This window comes from Patella vulgata, chromosome 8 (genome assembly GCF_932274485.2).
Source record: "Patella vulgata chromosome 8, xgPatVulg1.2, whole genome shotgun sequence".
In the NCBI taxonomy this organism is placed as follows: Eukaryota; Metazoa; Mollusca; class Gastropoda; family Patellidae; genus Patella; species Patella vulgata.
In genome coordinates, this window is record NC_065886.2 from 37293277 (window position 1) to 37311595 (window position 18319).

An 18319-nucleotide genomic window follows, 5' to 3' on the forward strand; every position below is an offset into this window, starting at 1 on the left:
TTCGGACAACTGTGTGTAGGTACAGTCGAAAATCAATTGCTTTTATACCTTTGGTACGTACACCGTGGGGTTATCCCTAGGGAAAATACTACTCCGAAGTCTCAAAAGGTCGGGGTTTGTACTCTTCAAATCGAGAAATAAATACGAATAGGGTTTCCTTGTAGCGTCCTCGTAACTTTCACGAACAAAATTAGTTTTCCCAGGGTACATCTGCTTGGCTAATTGCGTTATAGCAGACATGTCTCGAGGGTTCTTAAATATAATCATGTAATGGACATTGAGACTGATCGTCCTGTGATGTTTACCTTTATGAAACAGATTTTGAACAATATAAATGACGGAAGTATTTTCGTGGTGACTTCCGCGGGTAAAGAGTTTTGATACTTTGTCCGTTGTCTCGTCCATCAAATCATCAATGATCAATAGTGTTCTTTCCTTGGGGTTTAGACTAGAGGATAACCCTTCGACAAATTCTACGATACCCGCTAATTCTTCGTACAAAGGTTGCCAAACACCGTAACACCACACGATACGATCTATGGGTTGATCGACAACTTGTGGTAGTTCTAGAATCAAGCGCCTGACCAATTGACTCTTACCCGATTGTGTGGGCCCTGATATCATACATGTAAATGGGGTCTTTAGCCTTACATCCATTTCGTTAGCCGGGGTAAAAATAACTAATTCCATTTAAAAATGTTTAATCTTTTATTATATCAAAGTACAAATGTAATACATATAGAAAATGAAAATTATAATCATAAAAAAAAAAAAAAAAAAGTTATTTAGTCAACGTGTGAACACATTCTAGGATTTGAGGTTTCCAAAACAACGTTGCGTGTAGAAACAACTCTTCGCTCTGATCGCGAATCTCTGGGACGAATCGTGCTATCTGTAAAAAACGATCTTTATTCAACTCTAGAAAACAGGATTCGAAGTACAAGTCCACAAAGTTGATTTCATCGAACCAATAGTCGATCCCCAGACATGTATGTTCAAGCTGCCCTCCACGACCGTTGAGACAACCTTCACAGCAACCGGTTACACTTTTTGAAATCTCCGTGTTGATCATGTCTCCCAATATTTGCACAACTAACGTACGTATATTTTCGGCAGGACAGTAATGATCGTCATTGACATGCATAGGTTTTGAGCACATGGTGCACGGTACGAGGTGTGTAACGTGTTCCTCCGCATCTACAAGATCCTCGTGGAAGATGAGTTGATTTTCGGCGTAGACCCCTTCTACGCGTACTTCCGTGCTGTAGCAATCAGGCTGGTCCCATCCTTCATTGTTTGCTGCAGAAACACATTCCTCTGGAGTATTGTGCCACGTCTGTCCAGATTTTAACAAACTCCAATCCTTTACCCCGAGACCCGACTTGGCAGGCGAACAACCATACACATGATAACGACCGCGCTTGAACGATCTTGTAACTCGAGACACGCCCGTTAGGTCGGAAAAGGTTTTTTCGGGTATCACCAATTGTCTACCATTTTTTCTCTCCAGAACCATTTGGCGGGCGGTTCCCAGTTCACAGCTTAACTCACTGTTGATGGCAAATTTGGTAGGTTTTGTACAGGATAAATATCTTTTGAAACGATCAACAACCCGACTCCATTCTTTTAATGTCATCTTAAAAACCATTTTACGCTTCAACCCTAAATAACCAGCCTTCAGTAATATTTCAGGGGTTGTATTATCATTGTCCCCTAAACTCAATGTCAAACCGACTGAAACATCTAATATCTTGGGTGAAGCCATGTTGTTTCGTATGATAACTCAATAGTTAGGCATCTATTTATATATATATATACAACTCGTTATATTATTGGTTCGCACAGACCGCCAAATAAAAAATACGTTGGACAGAAATTATACACAAGTCTCCGCCTTTGCTAAGCCTACTACACCTAGGGGTGGTTCCTCACCCGTAAAATTATTTTCACACAACTCTTTGAAGCTAACTTACAATGCCTCCCATTGTTTCACGTTTAAATGAACACCCTTTCGGGTAGGTTTTGGCATTCGTTCCTCTTCACACCACCAAAATTTACGAATGTTGACTCCAGGGTATTTGTTGTCGATCGTTACGTACACGTCATTACCAATAGGCACTGATTTCTTTACAATGTTTTTTTGTAAATACTCATCTATCTCTGAGGACGTGTTCATCAATGCCTGCCATTGCCGCTCGAAAAACATGATACCATTGGGTGTTGGATATCTATCACTCTTAAAACCGTAACCATACAGTCTGATGTGATAACACACATCTTCTTGCCAAATACATTTTACAACCAAATAATCATTTCCAATATCCTTTCGATACAACTCGATACTCATGATGTTAATCTCTTGTTTTCAACTTCATAAAACAATTCTACATTTGAACGTGTAATCAACCCCCTTTTATACCTAGATTTTCGAAACTTAAAACCAAAATTTAACTACACCCTGTCACAAATATGTAGATTAAAACTATTGGCTTAGAACAAAATCGACAAAATCACCTGTCAAGCTTAATGGCGGAGGTCATTGTCCCTTAATACAGGTATAGCTACACTTGGCGTGAACTCAATGTAACCTCTACACACCTGCCTATAAAGCGAAATATCTTCCCCCACCCCCCCTACCCTCCAATAAACAATTCGTGGACCCCATACCCTCGTTACAAAAGTCAAACACGATCAAAGAATATAACACCTGCATACCTTTTTTTATTATTCATAACCTCATTGTTCAGTCAACAATAACCATATTCAACCTATAAATAGAACACCTGTGGAATGCTCTGACGTCAGACCTTAGGAATGTGTGACGTCAGACCTTTGGAATGTCTGGAATTCCAAAATTGCTTCAAAGTACCCTTCATACTACTAACCTTGATCCGATCAGAAACCAGTTTTGGGGTGGAACTTTTTGATTAGACAACAAGGCTGCGATCCGTCCATAAACCTGTAAAAGCAAGTAAGGAAGGTTTCTTGATGACATGATCTCTTCATTCTTAAAGTAGTTACAACAGCCTTATTTTATTTCCACTAATCACAGTTATAACCAACTCATTTTATAATAATTAAACATGCATTATGCAAGAGCTAAATCTGATTATTGCAAGTCTTAATTTAGGCTTCAGATGTTATAGAAATTATAAATTAGATCTTTATTTAAACAACAAGACCAAAATCAACTCTGTAGACCCACGGATGGCTCGGCTACAGCTCGGATTTAAATAGGATTTCACTAATTGATTAAATCAAATAAGGGATAACCTGATGAAAATACGTCAGTTAGATCGAGGCTAAATGATAGAGTGTACTTAGCGAGGCCGCTGTAAAGCGTTTCGGTATGCCATTGAAAACTTTACTTGATAATCGAGATATGTAGGTGGAGTTAACGCCTGTCAATCAAACGATCAGCGAAGGTGAAGACACAATTCGCTACCATTTCTAGGCAAATATTACAACGATGATAACTATGTTCAGAATAAAGTAATTTGACTGAATTTTTCAATATATTCTTCTTTCATCAACTACTTTTGAACTGTTATAGCAAGAATGGCCAACTCTCTGTAAAAATCTCCTATAATGTATCTTTAAACATCACTGATCAATTATATTCTATTTTATTACAGATGACCTTTGTGATCTGTGCCAGAATCATGCGACATGTGTACGATTAGACGGTAGCTTTACCTGCACATGTCCCAATGGGTATGCTGGACCAACATGCAGTTGTAAGTAACCTCACTTGGTATTTTATTTACCAGTACCCCAAATGAAATTTGGTTTGAACGTCCTGGAGCCGCGGTGGCTCAGTAAGTAATACGTTGGCTCACTAAACTTGAGGTCCCGAGATTGATCCGGTTTTGGCCAAAAATGTTCATTGGAATTTTCCACGGTGTTTCCCTCTTGTTAGTTTTGCCGGTCGGACGGCCCGTTAAGGGACATAGGGGCCTAAGGACCGAGATCACGTGTACACATTGGCGAGAACGTAAAATATCCCTTGGCAGTTGAAATTCGAAAAAAATAGTAGGTCATCCGAACTACTAGACACTGTCCTTGTTATGCCCTCCCATGCTGAATCCACTGATTAGAGAAGTCATGTTGGTTAGCGAGCCAGCGTCTTTCTCACTGAGTCACCGAGAACCCCCAGGTACTCAACCGATATTTGATTGATTTTTGCGATTCGGTTCATTAAGTGACTTACCTATCTAATCATTTTCTAGGTGGTATAATTATATTCTTTGGTCCTTCAAACATATTTTTAGAGACCAAAAATGTAATTGTTATTCAGACATTGATATAGATGTACGTGATGTATTTTGTTAAAATCATTTCTGTATGCTGACTCTTTAAGTGACTTACCTATCTTATTTTTTTCTAAATGGTATAATTGTATTCTTTGGTCTTTCAAACGTACTTTTAGACACCAAAATTGTATTTGTTATTCAGACATTTATATACATGTACTTGATGTTATTTGTTAAAATCATTTCTGTGTTCTGACTCTCTAAGCCCCCCCCCCCCCGTGCCCGCTACAGTTTTGGAGGTCTTCCGCAGGTGCACCATGAGTAACAGCCACGTATATGTGTCTTAAATCTGATCCTGCGTTGCCTGTGTGACATTGAGAGGTTTCCCTGGGATCTCCAAATCCCTCTCACTGTTATAGATTCCAACACACCACGGGCCCAGGACAGATTCCCAAGTAGCTTATCATTTGCAGATGTGCCATAATATTTGATAAAGATATAGGTGAACTAGCCAAGCTCAACAGAATTGCCAACCAAACATTATAGCTGATTTCAGATTGTCTTGTTAAGATTTACTAGACATTCTAGCTGCTACATTGTCTATACAAAACATAAAGTCGCCAATTCCCGTAGAACATGGCCGGCTTCCGTTAGTGCTAAAAAAAATCACCCCATTTCTATTTAAATAGACAGGCTTCATGTACCACGTGACTATGATTTATTCATATTTCATTTCAAGTCGATTACTGCAATCCTAGTCCATGTGAAGGTCATCAAGCCTGTAACAGGATACATAGAGGTTTTACATGTAGTTGTGATGCTGGAAATACAGGAAAAACTTGTGACGGTAAGTTACTTAAATGTTTCATGCTTTTGTGGTGGTAAATAACATCACCATATGGGTATTTTATTGACAGTTCCTTAAATGAAATCTGGTTGTAACGTCCTGGAACTACAGTGTCTCAGTTAGTAAGACGTTGGCGCGCTATCCTGGAGGTCCCGTGTTCGATCCCTGTGTTGGCCGAAAAAGTTCAACGGGATGTTCATGTATTTTAATAGCCATATTATGTAGCTAATAACAGATAGTATATCAATGTAACATAACACGAATTCCCGTAACATTATCTTTACAAAATATTATATCCCTACCCAGTCCCCCAACTTTATAGTCCACTTCCGTCCTTGTGGAAATTGTTATGACTAATATGCTGTATCCTGTGCGTGATGTTACTCTTTGTACGATATCAGTTATAGTGTTCACAATAACGTGACTGGCCATTTGACGGTCCTACTCTTTAACCCCAAGAAGTTCGAATCGTGAAACTATGTACTTTAGGTGACCTCAACACACATGGACACGCCCAGTTATCTTCGCACCAGCAAGGCCATCCGACCCCAAACAACATCGCCACGTTCTTTGGCTGACCAATAGAAAAGTATGCATGTTGATATCGATCCGACAATTGTCATATTATAGAAGCAGATCACCATCTATACGTTATTCTTATTGTTTTTATTTTATATCACTGGTGTTATATACCCAGGTCCCAGAGCCAACATGTGGCCCAGTGAGTTGATTATCAGCTTGTCATGTTAATAAATGTTTAAATAATAGTTTAAGACAGAATAATAACCTGCAGTACTCAGATTCAGTTCTTACATAATGCATCTTTAATACAGCTGTGTTATTGTCATCAAAATAATCATAATTTCTTTTATTACAGTTAATATTTGTGACGTGTGTGCAGGTGTTAATTGTGATTGGCCAGTGGGTAATTGTCTTTTATTGATCATTTGATTTAACTAAAATGGCGTATCTCCACGCATCAGATCGTGGACTCAGTAGGGACAATCCTGTCGTAACGCATCGTACAACAGTGGGAACCTAGTAGTGCGTGCTGGAGGACCGCACTACACGCAAACCAATTCGACAAGACAAACCTGCAGACATTGCAAGAAATAAACAACAAATATCATGTACAATTACACGGAGAGCGTGTTTACGCTCATCACGTGTTCATTAGGAATATGACGTGGGCAATAATTATAGTATTATCTCAGTCTTAATTATAGCTGACGTGTGTTCGTATTCACACATCATGTGTCATTGTATTTACCAAATATAGCTCTGTCCATTCCGCTATAAGGTCGCCGAATTTCGATAGTGTAATTTAATGATATTCATGATATATCGTAATATAAATAGTCACGTAAAGTATGTATGCATCTTATTTCAGAAATCGTCGATCCCACTAATCTGTAGTAAAATTCCAATAGGTTTCCAAACTATGGTTCTATTCCTATTTAAATCGTCCGGTTACACGCACTACATCACGTCACAAGGTTTTCATCAAGGGATGGGGAGGGAATAACTTCGGAACGTAAAGTCACAGAACGCTGATAATTGATGAGGCTCGTACTCGCATGACCTTCACACCAATTATGAAAAACTTTAGTCTCTATCGCATTATCAAGGTTTTCGGGGAAAAGGGCATAACTCTAGTACGAAAGGTCGCATAACATTGAATAACGACAGGGTTCGTCCGCTCATGACCACGTAGATAACAAACCTTAAATTCTCAAACCTCCGTGTTTCGAGATAAGAGATGAGGCCATTGCCTTCAACGTAGCACATGCGGGAGCTATTCGCACCCGGCATTTGTAAACAAAATTGACAATATTTTTAATCAAAACAACGATTGGTTATTGTTATTTATAATATTTCTGCCACACCCAACCACAATTAAGCATATAATCCTACCTGAAACGGGTACAAATCCCCTCTTTTTAAATCAAAGCGACAGTAGATCGCTTTTCCCGACATTTTAAATTTACGTCTGTACACACATAAAGGCGGGGCCTCGTGTGCAATAGCCAATCAAAGTACCCAACTGATCAGAGTTGCGCAGTAGTTATTACGGCGTAATTATGAACGTCTGAATCAATTATGATAAAAACAACGCTTGATTTACTTTATTGTCAATATTTGCTGATAAATGAATGTTGTTTCAGTAGATTGGACTGCGTATGTGTAATAAGTACTAATAGTATAAAATTAACTTATTTTTAAGATGGTTCATACATTAATAAAGAAATTGAGTTTGCCACTTGGAACTAAAGGCATCCAATCGTAGCTAAAAACAAGCACATCAGTATATCTCAGCGTTTTTAGTTACGTTCTCGTAGCTAATGACCACGATGCTCCAGACAAAATTTGACAGAAACGGTCAAAAACTGTAGACTCTATCTCGTCACAAGCCAATTGTTAACGGATGGCGCGACGGATCGGGTGACGACATTATACGCCCACACTGAAATTTTAGCATATAAAAAGACAAACGGCATAGGGCTAATAGTAAATCCGGATAACATATCTCAAGAACTGACCATACCTTTGTTCAGGGTAAAGGCTTACCCCGAGCTCTCCTCCGTGAAGACGGATCTCCAGTTTACTGACCAAGAATCTAATTTGGCGTAGCGTGACCTCACCTAGAACTGACCATATATAAACATTTCCAATTACTTTTGATAGCAAATTATCTGATTTCTACTGTTGGTGTATAATTAGAGTTTATGTTTTCTATTTTCTGCATTCCCAGGATGATCTTGAGGAGTTTGGCAGAGTGAATGCCATGGTGGACATCGCTATTCTGATTGCTAAATCACAATCTGATTAAAATACACATCTATCTTTCGTGTCTTTTTTTTATACTTTCGATAGCCTTCACTTTTTTGAGTAAGGACAAGTAAAACGAAATTTTGAACAATAAAAAACGAAACGCAATAGGATCTGTGTTTTAATCAGATTGGTTAAATCTATGGGAAAATCACTTTTTCTGTCCTGGTTCTAATGGAGAAATCACTTCGTCATACTGGTTCTGATTCTATATGGAGAAGTCACTCGCTATTCGTGTTGTTATGAAATCCTTTTTCTGTTTCGGTTCTAATATATGGAGAAATCACTTCGCCATACTTATTCTTATTGTTATTGTTATGGAGACGTTCCTCACTATTCGGGTTGTTATATTTGGAGACAACACCTCGCTATTCGGGTTCTTGTTACTTTTAAACGTTATTGTTTAGTTTGATTTCGTTATGACACTCTACTATTTAATATTAATAAATTTTATTCAGCAACGTTCGTAGTTATCTGTTTTATTTATGAATAGTTGTTCTACTTGGGCCTATTGAATAGTTGGTCTACTTGGGCGTATTGAATATTTGGTCTACTTGGGCGTATTGAATATTTGGTCTGTGTTGTATAGAATATATGGCTAGCATTTTGTTAGCAAAAATACCTCGGTATGTTATTGATATTGTTAGGTGGTAACATTAGTATAAAAATATCCCAGTGTAACAATTATTACATTATCACACCACAATGTTTAAGAGTTAGAATTAGTCGTCTTTCAGATATTCAATGGGGTTTAACATCTTACTCTTCTGTTTCGACTGGGTTAATGAAGACGAGTGTACGCCATGCAGTATGCTATGGGGGAAATTTTGCCCGGACAGCGGCGCTAAGTCCTAATCCTATATCTAATTCCAACTAGCAAGGTTTTTATTACGTGCACGCCAATGTGTACACAGGACCCCGGTTTGCGTGCCATTTGAAGGACTATACGTCCCTTGCCAATCCCTCCGTCTTTCATAATTGACCGGGGGTGGGGGTGTGTCACAACGTAAAGGCCTGATGAACTTTCTCGGTCAAACCCGTGGTCGAACTCGGTACATCCATGTTAGCGAACCGAGGCTGTTCATTTGGATGGGACAAAAAACTAAGGTCCTGTGTAAACATTAGCGTGCACGTAAAAACAAATCCATTGAACTTGACGGTGTGTGTGAGTCTTCATTAGGACGGATAGCGCGGATATGTAAGACGTAAAACCCCACTGCATTTAAATTTGTGAAATTGAGAGAAATAAGGTGGTGACATTAGACATGAGGGAAATTTCGCCCGGGCAGCGGCACTCCTACTCTCATATCGAATTCCAACGGCCAATGTTTTATTACGCACAAGCCAATGTGTACATGGATCTGTTTTTCATTCCCTCCGAACGACCATACGTTTCCCTTTTCAGGTCCTGTGTCTTGCATCACGGACAAGGGGACCACGTCGGAAAATCCGATGATTTTTATCGACCAACCTAGGATCAAACAATTAGACTGCAGTGATTCTCAACCAGTGCGCCGCGGCGAAAAACCAGTGATCCCAATTGAGTATTCACTGGTGTCTACTGATAAGTGAATGGCTGTGTATTTCTTTATTTACATATATATTCAAATATTTTACATATATATTAAGCCAGGTGTGACGCTATTTTTTCATGTGTTCAAAGGTGTGCCATTGGTAAAAAAAGGTTGAGATGAGAACCATTGAATTTCAGCAATACTTCAACCAGCGGCATAATAATATCGTTATTTGGGGGGAGATTCAGCGCCAACACCCCATCCATTTACGTTTAAAAAAACAGTTGTCTCTTAAAGTGAGAACTTATTGCAAATGAAACGGAAAAACTGCCGTCATCGATGTTCGTAGAAAATTATTTGTGGTCTGTATCCATAGATACAAAACTGTATTTGTCTCCCCTGTTTTCTTAACGCACAACGCATGCCCAAACCAAAGCACTCAATTTTCTTGTTGTGATCGGAGGTTGAAGTCATCAAGATGCGTATCGAAGGGATTGAGAAACTTTCGAACTTTTACTCTTTGTTTTTTGGAACACTTGGCGTCGGAGCAGCTATAGTATACAATATCAGTCGGTCGAGGCCAGGCCATTCAAGTAAATACACATTTCCATTTCAAGTCAATAACAAATCATGTCCAACCAATGTCATCACCTTTTTTGTAAGAAAGATCTAGGCCCTAGCCTACTCTATTTCTCTAGTCCAAAGGCTGTCATTAGAGTCAAGTAGCATGGTTTCGATTCCCCGCTTGTAGGTGACAAGGAGTATGGTCGCCTGTCCATCCTCGTGGTTTTTCTCTGTGTTCTGTTTCCCCCCGCCCAGCTAAACTCCCCTATGCGCAAGCGAATTATAGAAGTGTCGAAGTGAAATTTAACCATGTTAGTTCCAAAATGACCTAGACCTAGTTTGACAACGCACAAGATTTGTCATTAAAATAAGTCAATGGTGTGGTATCGATTCCCCGCTTGTACAAGGAGTATGGTCGCTTGTCAAACCTTGTGGGTTTTTTGTGGGTCCTCTGGTTCCCTCCCACTGCTTAAAGACCCCTGAAATAAAATAGAACCATAATATGAATGTTGTCCCATTTCTAGCTCTTTCTTCCTCTCATCATCTTTTATTACCTTAAGAAACAATGCCACAATTTAAATGAAATATGTTGTTTACCCTCCTTCCCACATACCTGTCCCATCCAGGTCCCCTGTCCTGCACCACCCTGGCTTGATAACCAGGATAGTTCAGTTCGATCCTGGTGTCTTCCTGTCAATGCTGCTGTATGGTAGATTCCTATTGTCTGTCATTAGTGCAGAAAAGTAGGACCTTAAACACCCATTTCATTTTTCTTCCATTAGCCTTATTATTTGTGCAGAAATATGGCAGTTCTGTGTACAATATGCCATTTGTCATTAGAGCAGAAAAGTAGGATCTGTTATTTCTATTCATTAACCTGGTGTCGAAATAAGGTAGTTCTGCATAACATTAGAGCAGAAAAGTATGAGATTAAACCCCCATTTTAGTTCTGTTCATTTTCTGGATTAGTGCAGAAAAGTAGTTCTCTATATTGATTTGATATATTTTTCAGGTATTTATTTACATATTGGTTTTGGAACACTAGGATATTATACTGGTGATGCCTTGAATAGATATAAACAAAGAGCTATAAATCAACGTATGGTGGTTCTACAAGATTACATGGCAAGACATCCTGATGATTTTGTTGGACAAGGTAGGCAACTGTAGTACCAAATCTTGTCAATTTACATCAAAATTTGTCAGGGGGGTTGGATGGCTGAATGGTTAGCGTGCGCGCGCTGTATCATAAAGTCTGTCATTGAGTCGACTGGCGTGGTTTTGAATCCCCGGTTGTACGTGGCAAGGAGTAGGGTCGCCTGTCCAACCTCGTGGGTTTTCTCCGGGTCCTCCGGTTTCCTCCCACTGCTAAAGACCCCTACGCGCAAGCGAATTATGTAAATAAAATCAAACCATATATTAGTCCCGAAATGACCTAGTTTGTGTCGAGTGGACGTTAAACCCTATTTCTCTCTCTCTCTCTCTCAAAATTTGTCAGGTGACTTGATCTTTCTATATTATGGAAGTTATCTTTCACCCTCATCTAAAGTAACAGGAATATCAATAGCACAAAATTTTTAACAAATAGTCAGGTTTCACTTCAATGTGGGAGCCATGGTGCCAAGTTGTTGGCTCGAAAACCTGGAAATTCCATGTTCGATCCCTGCTTTGGCCAAGCTACAGCAAACCTTTAAACAGGAAATGACCTAGTTTAACCTAGCAAATTCAAATTCCAAAACCGGATTCGACACAAAACGTAATTTATCTAGTTTTCATTCATTTTCAATATTAATTCATTTCCTTTAACTTTGTTATTGTAGTACACTCTGGGACTCAGTGGCCTTAAAACATTTATATTTTATTCGATGTCCCGATGAACGTAGCATCTAAAACACAGCAACATTAAATAAAACAAGCCAACAGTGAGGCTTATGTCCCCCGCTGAAATCCCCCCCCCCCCAGTGTTTCAAGCAATCAAACTGATTATAAACTATACACTAAGTTTTTGAGACGTTATATACAGGCAAACCAATCCCATGGTTGTTGGGACTATAAATCGATTGAGGTAGTAAATGGTATATTGGATAAATCTGTTTTACTGAACAGCTTGTGTTAGTGAGTTTCTTTAAATAATCAATCTGAGTACATATTATTAGCGTGGATCAAGTTGTGAGACAATTGATATTTAACCGAAAAATGCAAATGGCGCATTGTTGCTTTACCTACATATAGCCAATTGTCAAAAAGTCATACATGAGATAATGAATCCTGTTTATTAAATGTTAAAACAGAACTTCTTGTTTTTCAGAGGCTAAAAAGTTCAAGGATGTTTTTCAACCATGGACCCCTGTCCGATAACTTAAAAAAGATGTTGATGATGAAACAGATGATTGTGTGTGATGTGTGATGAAATACTGTTACGGTAATATTAGTGCTATATGAACCATTCAGGACAACTACACAGAACAATAAATAGTACATTAAAGATAAAACTAAGAAATTGTTTTAAGGTTTTTTATTAAGGATTATGCAGTATCTTGAGGCGAAATAGACAGAAAGACTTTAAAATGGATACCAATTAGTAGTATAATACTGTGAAACTGTTGGGTTTAAGAGTATATTGTAGTACTAGATTTGTTATTAGATGATCCTAATGTTATAATTTTTTATTGGCTCGAATACGAAATAGTACTATATAAAGTTGTAAATTGTTTTTACTATCGGTTCCACTATCAGGAAATAACAGTAATTAAAGTTATTACTGTGATATTTTAACTGTTTATTTCTTTGTTTGGCAATCTGCAATAATGCTACCTGGATTGATTATTGAATGAAGCAAAGCGCAAGATGATGTAGTCAATCCTCATGTAATATATATTAGTCACTTGAGAGCAATAGATAGTATTCAGCATGGTTTTTCCTTGTCAATGTTCCAGAATAGAGGGTCTGGCAAGGAACAGTATCCTGTAGATGTATTCATTTGCCTGATTGGTGCAGAAAAGTAGGATGTTGAAATCCCTTCTTTTTGAACATCGGCAGACTGTCATAACGAAGGTATTTACCAAGATTTGTCAAAACCCATTTGTTAGTATTAAAGCTGTGTGACAGAAAAGCCCAGAATATATAAGCCACCTGCTATAAAGTTTTGTGGTCTCCTGTCTAAATTCTGTGAAAATGACATGCATGTATTCCATGGCCCTCTATTGAAGAGACAAATTGGGTTTAATTTCCACTTGACACAAATTAGGTCATTTTGGGATTAACATGGTATAATTTTATTGCAAAAATTGGCTTTCGCATAGTGATCTTTAGCAATGGGAGGAAGAAGAAGACTGGAATAAAACCAACAAGGTTGGGCAGGTGACCCTACTCCTTGTTCCATACATGTACAAGCTTACGATCCAAGCCTCTGGCCCACCCCTTTCTATTCAGAAGAGAGCCATGTACACGTGTACACATTGGCGTGTACATCAGATATCCTTTGGCAGTTGGAATATGATGTAAGAGTAGGCCGTAGTGCAAAATTCCCCTCATTGGACACTGTATGCCTGTCTTCATTAGCCCAGTAGGTCAGTAAACGCCATTTCATTTCTATTAAAGAACCTTGTTAGTGAATAGACTACATAATATTTATTGTGTAAAGCATTATTATACATGATATTTATTGTGTAAAACATTATTATACATGATATTTATTGTGTAAAGCATTATTATACATGATATTTATTGTGTAAAGCATTATTATACATTATCTTTATAATCACAATTATATACATAATAGACATATCTTGTCGCACAACTAAACAGCAGCTAAATCATTTATCCACAGTTAGAAATAACAAACTCATAAAAGCTAAGCCTTTTAGGTAGCTAACAAGACTTTGTAAAATAGGTGAATAAGTCTGGGGGTTAGCAAATATTGAAAATCAATTTAGGGATCAGATAACCAGTTTAAATTTCAAAAAGATGGGGCTAACAAGATTTCTTAATGATAGGTTGCCAAGCAACAAAACTAGCTAATTGTCCGAGCAGATGACAAGGGTTGTCGCATATTTATTCTTTTGTCAGTCCCAAAGTTCTAAAAGTGAAACAAGGGCCACAACTCTGGAAATAATTAATGGCAATATTTGAAATTTGATAAGCTTCTCTGTATTACTAATAATGCACATAAATTTCATACATAATGAATCATAACTTTTGTTGTAAAAAGTTCTACAAAGTGGAAGGTCACAACTCTTCACAAGAACATATAGACGACATATGGACAGGGCCAACGGCAATGTACAACAATATTTCCATGTAGGTGTATAATTTATCAGGGATTATTGTCCATTTAACCATGCTGGAATTATTAGAACATTTTTAGATTTATATTTTCCTTTTTTTTTTTTAAATTGTAGTTTATTTTTATTGATATCATATTTACAATATTTCATAGCAGGCTTAAGATGAAATAATTACTACTAAAAAATCCTTTTGAATCATCTTGAAAAATTATTTGTATTCAAACTTTTATATATGAAACAATAGCTCCATTTGAAAATTGTGATAATCTTTAAATCAAATACATATTTATAAAACATAAGTACCACAAACCATCTTTGCTTGCTTTCACCAACAGCACGCCCTGGTCCCTAGCCTTGCTAATAGTTGGAATGTTTTAATTTATCATACTGGAATCGTAATGGAACTGTCAACCAGGTATTAGACTATCCAGTACTACCTAATAACGATCCTGTTATAAGGACATATACATTTTAAAACTGCAGCAATTGGGGGAAGGCACAATGATCACATACATGTACAAGAGTGACAACACATATTAAAAGATAACTAATTAAATACTCTTAAATAATATTAACATACATGTAAACATAAGTACAGACTATCAAAATTTCAACGCAACATTAACACATATAAATCGCATAAATAGCACTAAATATATAACTTAACAAAGCTATCACAGAGATTTACAGGAACCAGCCTATCCACATCTGATTTTTACAAATATAAAATAATGTCAGAACAGTTCTGAGAGCCTCAGCACTTTCAATTCTGCGAATTTTCAACTATTGCCATGACAATTGATTGACCTGTACTTCAAATATCTGCACAATGAAATACAATTAGGTTATATGATTGAGGAACGTTTTTGACAAGACCTCTATAGTCTTTATTAAACAAACGATTGCTTAGAACTTATGATGATAATTCATGATTTGCAAAAACTAAATCAAGCATTTGAGCAAAATACATAATTATAGGTGGAACACAGTATATTTGATTACCAGCAATATAATAAGATAGGTTGCCTGCCAACAAAACATACAGCAACATAAGCTAAATCGTTGGATTCCCTGGTTGTACATGACAAGGAGTAGGTCGCCTGTCCAACCATATGTCAGTCCCAAAATGACATAGTTTGTGTCAAGTAGATCTTAAACCACATTTCTCTCTCTCTCAGCTAAATTGTCCGGGGGTCAACAAGGGTTGTCGCATATTTATTATTTTAGTCGTTTGAGGGATTACAAGGTTCTATTAACCGAAACAAGAGCCTTAACTCTGGAAGTAATTTACTGAAATTGTTGAAATTTGACAGGATTTTTCGTTTTACTAATTTAAATAATGCATATAAATTTCATACAGATCGGATGATAACTTTTGTTGTTTGAGTGTTCACAAGGTCCAACAAAGTGAAACAAGGGACATAACACTAGATGTAATTGACGGAGATTACTGAAATTCAATTGGCTTCTTCATTTCATGGGGGGGGGGGGGATCACGTGGTTAAGTGGGTAAGACGTTGGCTCGCTAGTCTGGAGGTCAGGTGTTCGATCCCTGCATTGGCTGAGAAAGTTCATCCTGATTTTCCAGCGTGGTTTCCCCTTGTCAGTGATGCAGGACGGAACGCCTGACAAGGACAGCTGTCTAGTCATTTGGATGAGACGAAAAACCAAAGTCCCGTGTACACATTGGCGTGCACGTAAAAGATCCCTTGGCAGTTGGAATTCGATATAAGAGTAGGCCCTAGCGCCGCTGCCTGGGCAAAATTTCCCTCATAGCACACTGTATGCCGGTCTTCATTAGACCAGTTTAGGAGCAGAACAGTAGGACGTTAAACCCCATTTCATTTCACGGGGGAGGGGCTGGAAGGTCGAATGGTTAGAACGTGCGTGCTGTATCAGGTCTGTCATTGAGTCAACTGGTACGATTTCCACTCCCCGGTTGTATGTGACAAGGAGTATGAACGCTCGTCCAACCTCGTGGGTTTTCTCCGGGTCCTCCGGTTTCCTCCCACTGCTAAAGACCCCTACACGCAAGAAAATTATTGAAATAAAATGGACCATGTGTTAGTCCCGAAATGACCTAGTTTGTGGACGTTAAACTCTATTTCTCTCTCTCCCCCTCTCTTCATTTCACTAATTTAAATGATGCATATAAATTTCATACATATCAGATGATAACTTATGTTGTGCCAGCATTCACAAGGTCCCACAAAGTGAGTCAAGGGTCACAATTCAAGAAGTAATTAACGGAAATTGCTGAAATTCAATCGGCATCTTCATTTCACCGATTCAAATGATTCATATAAATTTCATACAGATCGGATGATAAGGTTTGTTGTTAGTTGGAGTATTAACATGATTTAACAGGATGAAAGACGAGCCATAACTCTAGAGGCAATAAACAGAAATTTCTGAAATTCAACTCTTCGTTTCACTAATTTAAATGATGCATATAAATTTCATGCAGATCGTATGTTGTTCGAGCATTTACAAGGTTCAACAAAGTGAAGGTCATAAGTTATTACCTCTAGAGTTATGACTCATAACTCTAGAGGTAATATACGGAAATCGCTGAAATTCAATATGATTCTTCGATTCACTAATTTATATGATGCCTATCAATTTCATACAGAATGAATAATAACTGTAAATTTTTGTTAGAGCGATCACAAGGTGCAACAAAGTGAAACAAGGGCCATAACTCAGAGGAAATTAATGGAAATTATTCAAATTAAATAGGCATCTTCATTTCACGAATTTAAATAATGTATATAAATTTTATACAGATCTGATGATAACTATTGCTGCAAGAGCTTTAACAAGGTTTGATAAATTGAAACAAGAGGCATAACTCTAGACATAATTAATGGAAATTGCTGAAATTCAACAAGCTTCTTCGTTTCACAAATTCAAATTAAAGGATGCATATAAATTTCATACAGATCGAATGATAATTTTTGTCTTTAAAGCGTTCACAAGGTGCAATAAAGTGAAACAAGGGTCATAACTGCAGAAGAAATTAATCGAAATTATTGAAATTAAATAAGCTTCTTCAACTCTGTAATGTAAACAACATATATCAATTTCAAAACAATCAAATGATAAATGTAGTCTGTAGAGGGTTCACAAGAAAGTGTGAACGACGGACTGACATACGCGTGCGGCGGCAATATACCACAACATTTCCATGTAGGTGGATAAAAACGAAATCTCGAACTATAAAAACTGAAACGAAATAGGATCTGTGTTTTAATCAGATTAGGCTTGCCTAGCTAGACTTATCATCGCTTTAAAGGAAAAGACTTGTTTTATTTGGATAAAGATAGGTTGCCAGGCAACAAAAAATACGCCCACAGCAGCTAAATCATCCGGGCAGTCAACAAGAGTTGTCGCATATTTTTACTTTTTTTTGGCAATGAAATATTTATAATACATTAAAATCTGATGAAGAGTAACATCTCATTAAATGATTATCAGAAAACGATTAGAATTTGTTTGGTTTTTATAAAGTTCTGCCCCATGCTAACGTTTAGTATACGAAACTTTTAACATCATGGATTTAGCTGTTAATGGCATAAAAATTCATTGAAAATCAATATACTTGTTCGTCTCAAGACCTTAAACTCTGTGTGTCAATCTGAAGTCAATCGGATGATAACTTTAGCCTCTAGAGCATCACAAGATTTTTCAAAGTGATCAAGGGCCATAACTTTGGCAGTAATTATCGGAAATCGTTGAAAATCAATATCATTCATCATCTCATGACCTCAAACACTGTGTATAAATTTAAAGTCAGTCCAATATTAACTTTATCCTCTAGAGCATTTACAGATTTTTTGAAGTGATCAAGGACCATAACTCTGGCAGTAATCATCTAACATTGCTGAAAATGAATAGACTTTAAATTCAATCGGATATTAACTTTAGCCTCTAGAGCATTTACAAGATTTGTTGAAGTGATCAAGGGCCATAACTCTGGCAGTAATTATCGAACATCGCTGAAAATGAATAGACTTCTTGGTCTCA

The 18319-nt window shown here is 37.5% G+C and overlaps 2 long non-coding RNA genes across 2 annotated transcripts; both read left to right on the plus strand.

The window, feature by feature from the left end:
• Positions 1–4975: 4975 nt before the first annotated feature.
• Positions 4976–8342, plus strand: LOC126829312 (uncharacterized). Its single transcript, XR_007683353.2, has 3 exons — positions 4976–5100; positions 5978–6025; positions 7853–8342. It is a non-coding gene; the product is annotated as an uncharacterized LOC126829312 (long non-coding RNA).
• A 1508-nt stretch (positions 8343–9850) lies between these two features.
• LOC126829296 (uncharacterized) lies at positions 9851–12776 on the plus strand. The gene is made up of 3 exons (XR_007683333.2): positions 9851–10036; positions 11020–11163; positions 12316–12776. It is a non-coding gene; the product is annotated as an uncharacterized LOC126829296 (long non-coding RNA).
• The last annotated feature ends 5543 nt before the right edge of the window (positions 12777–18319 follow it).